The sequence below is a fragment of the Canis lupus genome, chromosome 23 (assembly GCF_003254725.2).
Source record: "Canis lupus dingo isolate Sandy chromosome 23, ASM325472v2, whole genome shotgun sequence".
In the NCBI taxonomy this organism is placed as follows: Eukaryota; Metazoa; Chordata; class Mammalia; order Carnivora; family Canidae; genus Canis; species Canis lupus.
Genome location: NC_064265.1, coordinates 26606574 through 26612573, shown reverse-complemented (window position 1 = coordinate 26612573; position 6000 = coordinate 26606574).

Here is a 6000-nt window from a genome sequence, read left to right as displayed (position 1 = left end):
AAGAGTGCTGATTACATAGCTATCCATTTCATTGCACATTCAAACTTACACAAAAAGAACACAAATAATCCTGCAGGATACTATAGGAAGTTATTTCTTTCAGCAATTACTTTCCTCCACAACCAGAAAATAAAAGGGATAGATAAAATATTTCTGCTGGTCGGCATCCCTGCCTACTTTGGATTCCTCTGCAAGCAAACCCTGAGGTCAGAACTTAGATGTAAGCAGCTTATTTAGGAAGAGAACCAAGAAGTACACATGAGTGGGTGGTGAGAAGGAGACAAAGAAGGGAGAATGTGGATAAAGGGTGTATTGATGAGCAGCTTGCCACCGTGGACAACCGAGGCCTCACGCCTGCTGGGAATTCTCTAATGAATGATGGAGACCACATCTCAGAACGGTTGTGCTGAGCTTATTTGCTATATTTCACTGAGGTACTTATCCCCAGTTTCCTTTCCTTAATGGCTAAAGATGCTCCTGCAGTTAAGTCCCTAGCACTCCTGACTTGCTCTGCAGGAAGGGATGCGAATTCCCTGATGCTGGAGAGACCTGCAGGCAGGCAAGGGGATGCAGGCACCATGGCACACTGTCTGGGTACCCATCGAGTGCCCATCTCTGGTTACAGGTAAGCTTAGAGCAAAGCCAAGGGATCTAGTGCAGTGAGTCAACCACAGCTGCTACAGTCTCTTTAGGAACAAACAAACAAACAAAATTTAAATGTATATATTTTAAACCCACTAGTCCAGAAGCAGAAAGATAGAAGGGAGAGTAGAGAGACCTTGGATCCCAGTAAATCCCTGAAAGGGCCCTATTCCCCTCCTCTAAGCTAATTCCCAAGGCAGAAAGTGTATGTGGAGATAAATGACAGAAGGCCCACAGAGAGAGGACCAGTGTCCCCATGCACAGGTACAGTCCCGGGCAGTGACAAGCCCCCAGAGTCCTCTTCAACCAGCATGGCGTGCGAGCAGGAGAACAGTCTTCCATGGGTTTAGGGTGGTGGGGAGTGAGGCAGTCTTACAGAGTTCCCCATGCCCCCCGAGAAGAGGGGTGCAGCTATGTCTCAGGAAGCCTGTGGCCCAAGGAAGCCTGGTGTTTGGAGAGCATGTGGATTCAGCAGAACCTCTGTAAGGGTTTGCAGGCCCTTTCAGGACACCGTGGTATGGATTAAAACAAGGATGAGGACAGGTGTGCTCCCTCTCATGCCCGGGCCCTGTGTAGCACCCATAACCTAGAGCCTGCCCTGGGGAGAGAGATGGGGAAACTGTGAACAACCCAAGACTGGTTTATGTGTGAGGCCAGAAGAGTGTTTTTATTTTTGAATCCACACTGAGGAGAATGTGACTTTGCACATCTGAAGTTTATACACATGAAACTGAGCTCCGTTGCTTCCCTCTCATGCCCAGGAAGGATATGTCCTGGACTAGAGAGAAAGACAGAAACAAACCGAGTTTGGATTTTTTCTTTGTCATGTTAAGGGAGATGCCTTCTTTATTTTTAAAATATTTTATTTGAATTGAAATAGAGCAGACATGGGGATCCCTGGATGGCTCAGCGGTTAAGCATCTGCCTTTGGCCCAGGGCGTGGTCCTGGAGTCCCGAGATCGAGTCCCGCATCAGGCTGTCTGCATGGAGCCTGCTTCTACCTCTGCCTGTGTCTCTGCCTCTCTCTCTGTGTCTCTCATGAATAAATAAATAAAATCTTTTTTTAAAAAAAGAAATAGAGCAAACATGTGATATTATATTAGTTTTAGGTGTACAACATAGTGATGTGACAATGATATACATTGAAGGATATGCATTCCTTTTGAGAGAGCTCTCCATCCTTCACAGATGTCAGAAGCATCTGGAGGGCTTATTAAAACACAGATGCTTGGGCCCACCCCATCAACTCTAGCTCAGGAAATCTGAGAAGGACCTAAGAAGGTGTCTATATTCTTGGTCACTTTTGCATTTGAAGATGACCCTGCTGGTGATGGTTGGGCACAGAGGGGGTGCTTACAGGCATCATAGATGCCACTCTTCCCTTGATGTAGCCCTGTGTAAAAACCACTCTCTGTCAATGCCTATCATCGTGGCATTTATACGTTGGACACACCCTAATCAGTGGTAATGTTCTTTCCCAGTACGATCTTTGCACAAGGAAAGCTGAGCCAAATGGGTTATATCAGAGAAGCAGGAGTGGGGTTGGCCACCTCAAGCCCAGTCCTGTCAGGTGGTCTGAAGGAAGGGAGGAAGTGGGGCTGGCATGGCCACTCACTCCCTTCTCCCCTTTCTGAGCCCAAACATTGGTTCCCCATCCCAGGCTGTTACCTTATTGTCAACAATTCATTCAGTGCACAATGTGTAGTGTACATCAGGTCTCATCTCCAAGAACCATGCATCTGACACGTGTTTCTGACTCAGGCACTGGGCTACATGTGGGAGAGACAAAGGTGGAGTGATCATTAACAGGGGAGCCCAAAAAAGCAAACAGCCATCCCCACATGTTATAACAAAATCACACAGAGGACACGACTGTAGTCAAGTTCTTGAGGGAACTGTTTTCTCATCTTATTTCTGGCTCTTCTCTTCACTTCCAATTCAGATGGGAACTGAATGGTGATCAGACAGTCACCGGTTGATGATGTCTTGAATGACCTGGGCCAGGCAACTCTTGTTGCACAGCAGAGAGTTTCTTTACTAGCTGATGACCACTGTTCCTTCAATGAAGGTTCTCAGTTTCTGACTTATTCAAACACTTTGACCTGATACCAATTTTAATTGAAAACTCAATTTTGGGGGCACCTGGGTGGCTCAGGGTTTGAGCATCTGCCTTCGGCTCAGGCGTGATCCCTGGGTCCTGGGATTGAATCCTGCTTCGGGCTCCCCTGCAGGGAGCCTGCTTTTCCCTCTACCTATGTCTCTGCCTCTCTCTGTAGCTCTCATGAATAAATAAATAAATAATTTTTTAAAAAAATGAAAACTCAACTCTTTTTTAGGCAAATAGCAGACTTTTCTACAGTAGAGGTGCTGGGAACTATGGGAAAACAGATAAAAGCTAAAGGACATAACATGCAGAAATCCCAATGGGCACCTAACTGGAGGGTTCATTGTCCCAGCTCCCAGTATTCCTCCAGTTTGTCTGCAGTTGTGTGATTTAAAATACCCCTGTTCTATCGAGGTATAAGCTGCAAATTTCAGTAAAGTTAGAAAAGTTAATGAATCATTTAAATAATACAAAAACAAACAAGCAAGAAACCCCACAGCCAAACCCTAAGTTATAACTTTCTTGGTACCTGTATGTACCATTATGAAACCAAAAAAAAAAAAAAATTCATTTAGAGTCTATGATTCTCAACTTCAAAATTGAAAACTCAATTTAAGGATTAACAAAACTCAAACCATTCCCCAGCACTTACCCAGCATCAGGAATTACTGGTTGACCATAGTTTTAGAATATGATTGGCATTTTCAACAATTCAGTGATCAGAAAAAAACCATGGTGGGGGCAGAGAGAGAGGATGGAAGAAATGAAGGAAGAGAGGGAGGAAAGAAGGAAGGATGGGAGAGAAGAAGGAAGAGGAAAGGAAGGAAGGAAGGAAGGAAGGAAGGAAGGAAGGAAGGAAGGAAGGAAGGAAGGAAAGAAGGAAGGAAGTTACTGGAGCTTTGAGATGAGGAGAACCAGGCCACAGCCTCAGGAGGGCCCCAGACCTGGCTTGTCTTAAACCAGAACCAAGAGCCCCAGGCCAGAGCCAAGCCAGGTCCAGTCCTTAGAGGAGCCTTCCTTCAGGGCTGACTGCACTGTGGGAAGACAGACACACGGACCAAAGACCGTGTGATACAGGATGAGAGGTGGAATGGGAGAAGAGGAAGGAAAGACAGGGAGAAGGAGAGTTGAAGGAAGGAGAAAGTGGGCAGGCAGAAGGAACTGTATTAGTTTCCAGACCTGCTGTAACAAAGCGTCACAGGCTGGGTGGCTTGAACCATAGACATTCATTTTCTCACAGCTCTGGAGGCTGCAGTCTGAACTCAGGGTGTTGGCAGGATTGGTTCCTCCTGAGGCTGTGAGGGGAAATCTGTTCCAGGCCTCTCCCCTAGCATCTGGTGGTCTGCTGGCAATCTTTGGTGTCCCTTGACTTGTGGGTGCATCGCTCTGATCTCTGGCTTCATCTTCACACGACATTCCTCTTGTGTGTGTGTCTGTGCCCAAATCTCCCCTCACATAAGGACATCAGTAATGTCGAGTTAGGGTTCACCTTAATAATCTCATCTTACTTGATTATCAGCAAAGTCTCTATTTCCAAATAAGGTTGCATTCCTAGGTACCAGTGTACAGGACTTCAACATCTTCTGAGCAGACACAGTTCAACCCATAATAGGAACACAGGTGAGAAAGAGGAGAAAGATGACAGGGGACAGGGGCCATCGGACTGTATCCAGCCCCGGACAGGGGCAGGGTAGCCCCTGAGACTTTGGGCAGTGACAGAAGGGACATCTTGAGGGTAAGTCTCATTTCTTTATTTTTTTTTTAAGTTTATTTATTTTTTTGGCAATCACTACACCCAACAGGGGCTTGAGGCCATGACCCCAAGATCAAGAGTCGCATGCTTTTTTGACTGAGCCAGCCAGGCTGGGAGGAATAGGCAAATAAGACTAAAAGGACTTTGTGTTGTGTTTGGGGATCGATGGCTTGGTTGGTTTTGTTTCTGAGCAGAAGACATCAAGCAGAAAATTCCAGCTTCATGAAGACAGAAGCTAAGAGCCAAGGTTCTATTCTAGACTGAGGATGCATTGCTGACATCTGGGTGCTGAAGGGGAGGCTCCACCTGAGAGAAGATGAGCCATCAGCAAAACAACACAACCATGAGACAGGAGCTAGGATGGGACAGAGCAGCGTACGTAGAGGGTCCCAGTGGCTTGGAGCCAGGAAGGCCTACGGCTCTCTCCACTCGGGATGACTCCGCCCATGGGAGAAGTATATGGGAATTTTATTTCATTCTGAGCAGATCAAGTATCATCCCATGATTCTGGGCTGTGTGGAATCCTGTTAGGGCTGATCGAAATCCCGAAGTCTCAGAGGCCATGCAGACCTTACTTGAATCAGAAGAGCTAAGTTGTTGTCCCTATGTTCATTCGACAAATATTTGTTGAGGGCCCACTCTATGTCAGACACAGCCCTCTGGGGAAACAGCAATGAAGAAACAGGTGGAATGGCTCTCCTTGTCGAGCTTACCATTTATGGGGGTGGGATGGGGGCATCAACAACAAAGAACCAAGTTTCTTACTTACCAAGTGTTGGGGAAATCCACAGAGATCCTCAGAGAGCAAGGCAAGAGGACAGAGAGTGCCATGCGTAGATGGAGGGGCTTCTGGTGTGAAAAGGTGGGTCAGGAGAGGCTTCACTGACTAGGTGACATTGGATGAAACGCTGAAGCAAGTTAATGAGCCTTCTGGCTGGCTTTCTGGGGAAGGCGCAGTCAAGCAAAGGATTGGCCAGGTAAAGGCCCTGAGGTGGGAGGTGGTCGGTGAGTTTGTAACCTCTATTGCTGGAGAGGGTGGGGGAGGGTGTTCTGCTCTGAGGCTGGAGACTGCACGTTCCTTGTTCTCTGAAAGTCTCCCGGATTCATCCTTGTTAACCTCAAAATGTCCCAGAAATTCTAAATTACATCTCCCAGAGTGCCTGCCTCTTGAACCTGAAAGCCATAGAACTCCCACCCCAGTATACCCTGATGTGGGATTTGGAAAATATGGTCCAATCCAGCCATCTTTACTGCTGCCCATTGGGACACTATGCCAGGCTATGAAGGACAATCACATATAACCCACTATGTCACCTCTGGTTCTGAATGTCTTTAGGGAAAACACACACATACATGCATGAGCTTGAGCTCTGGAAGAAGCAAGTGATTCAAAGGGAAAAACATTTTTTTTCCATGAGATGTTTAAGCTCACATTCTAAGATCAAAATCAAAACAGAAACAATGAGCAATTCATTTCAGGAATTCCCTAATGGCAGTTTCT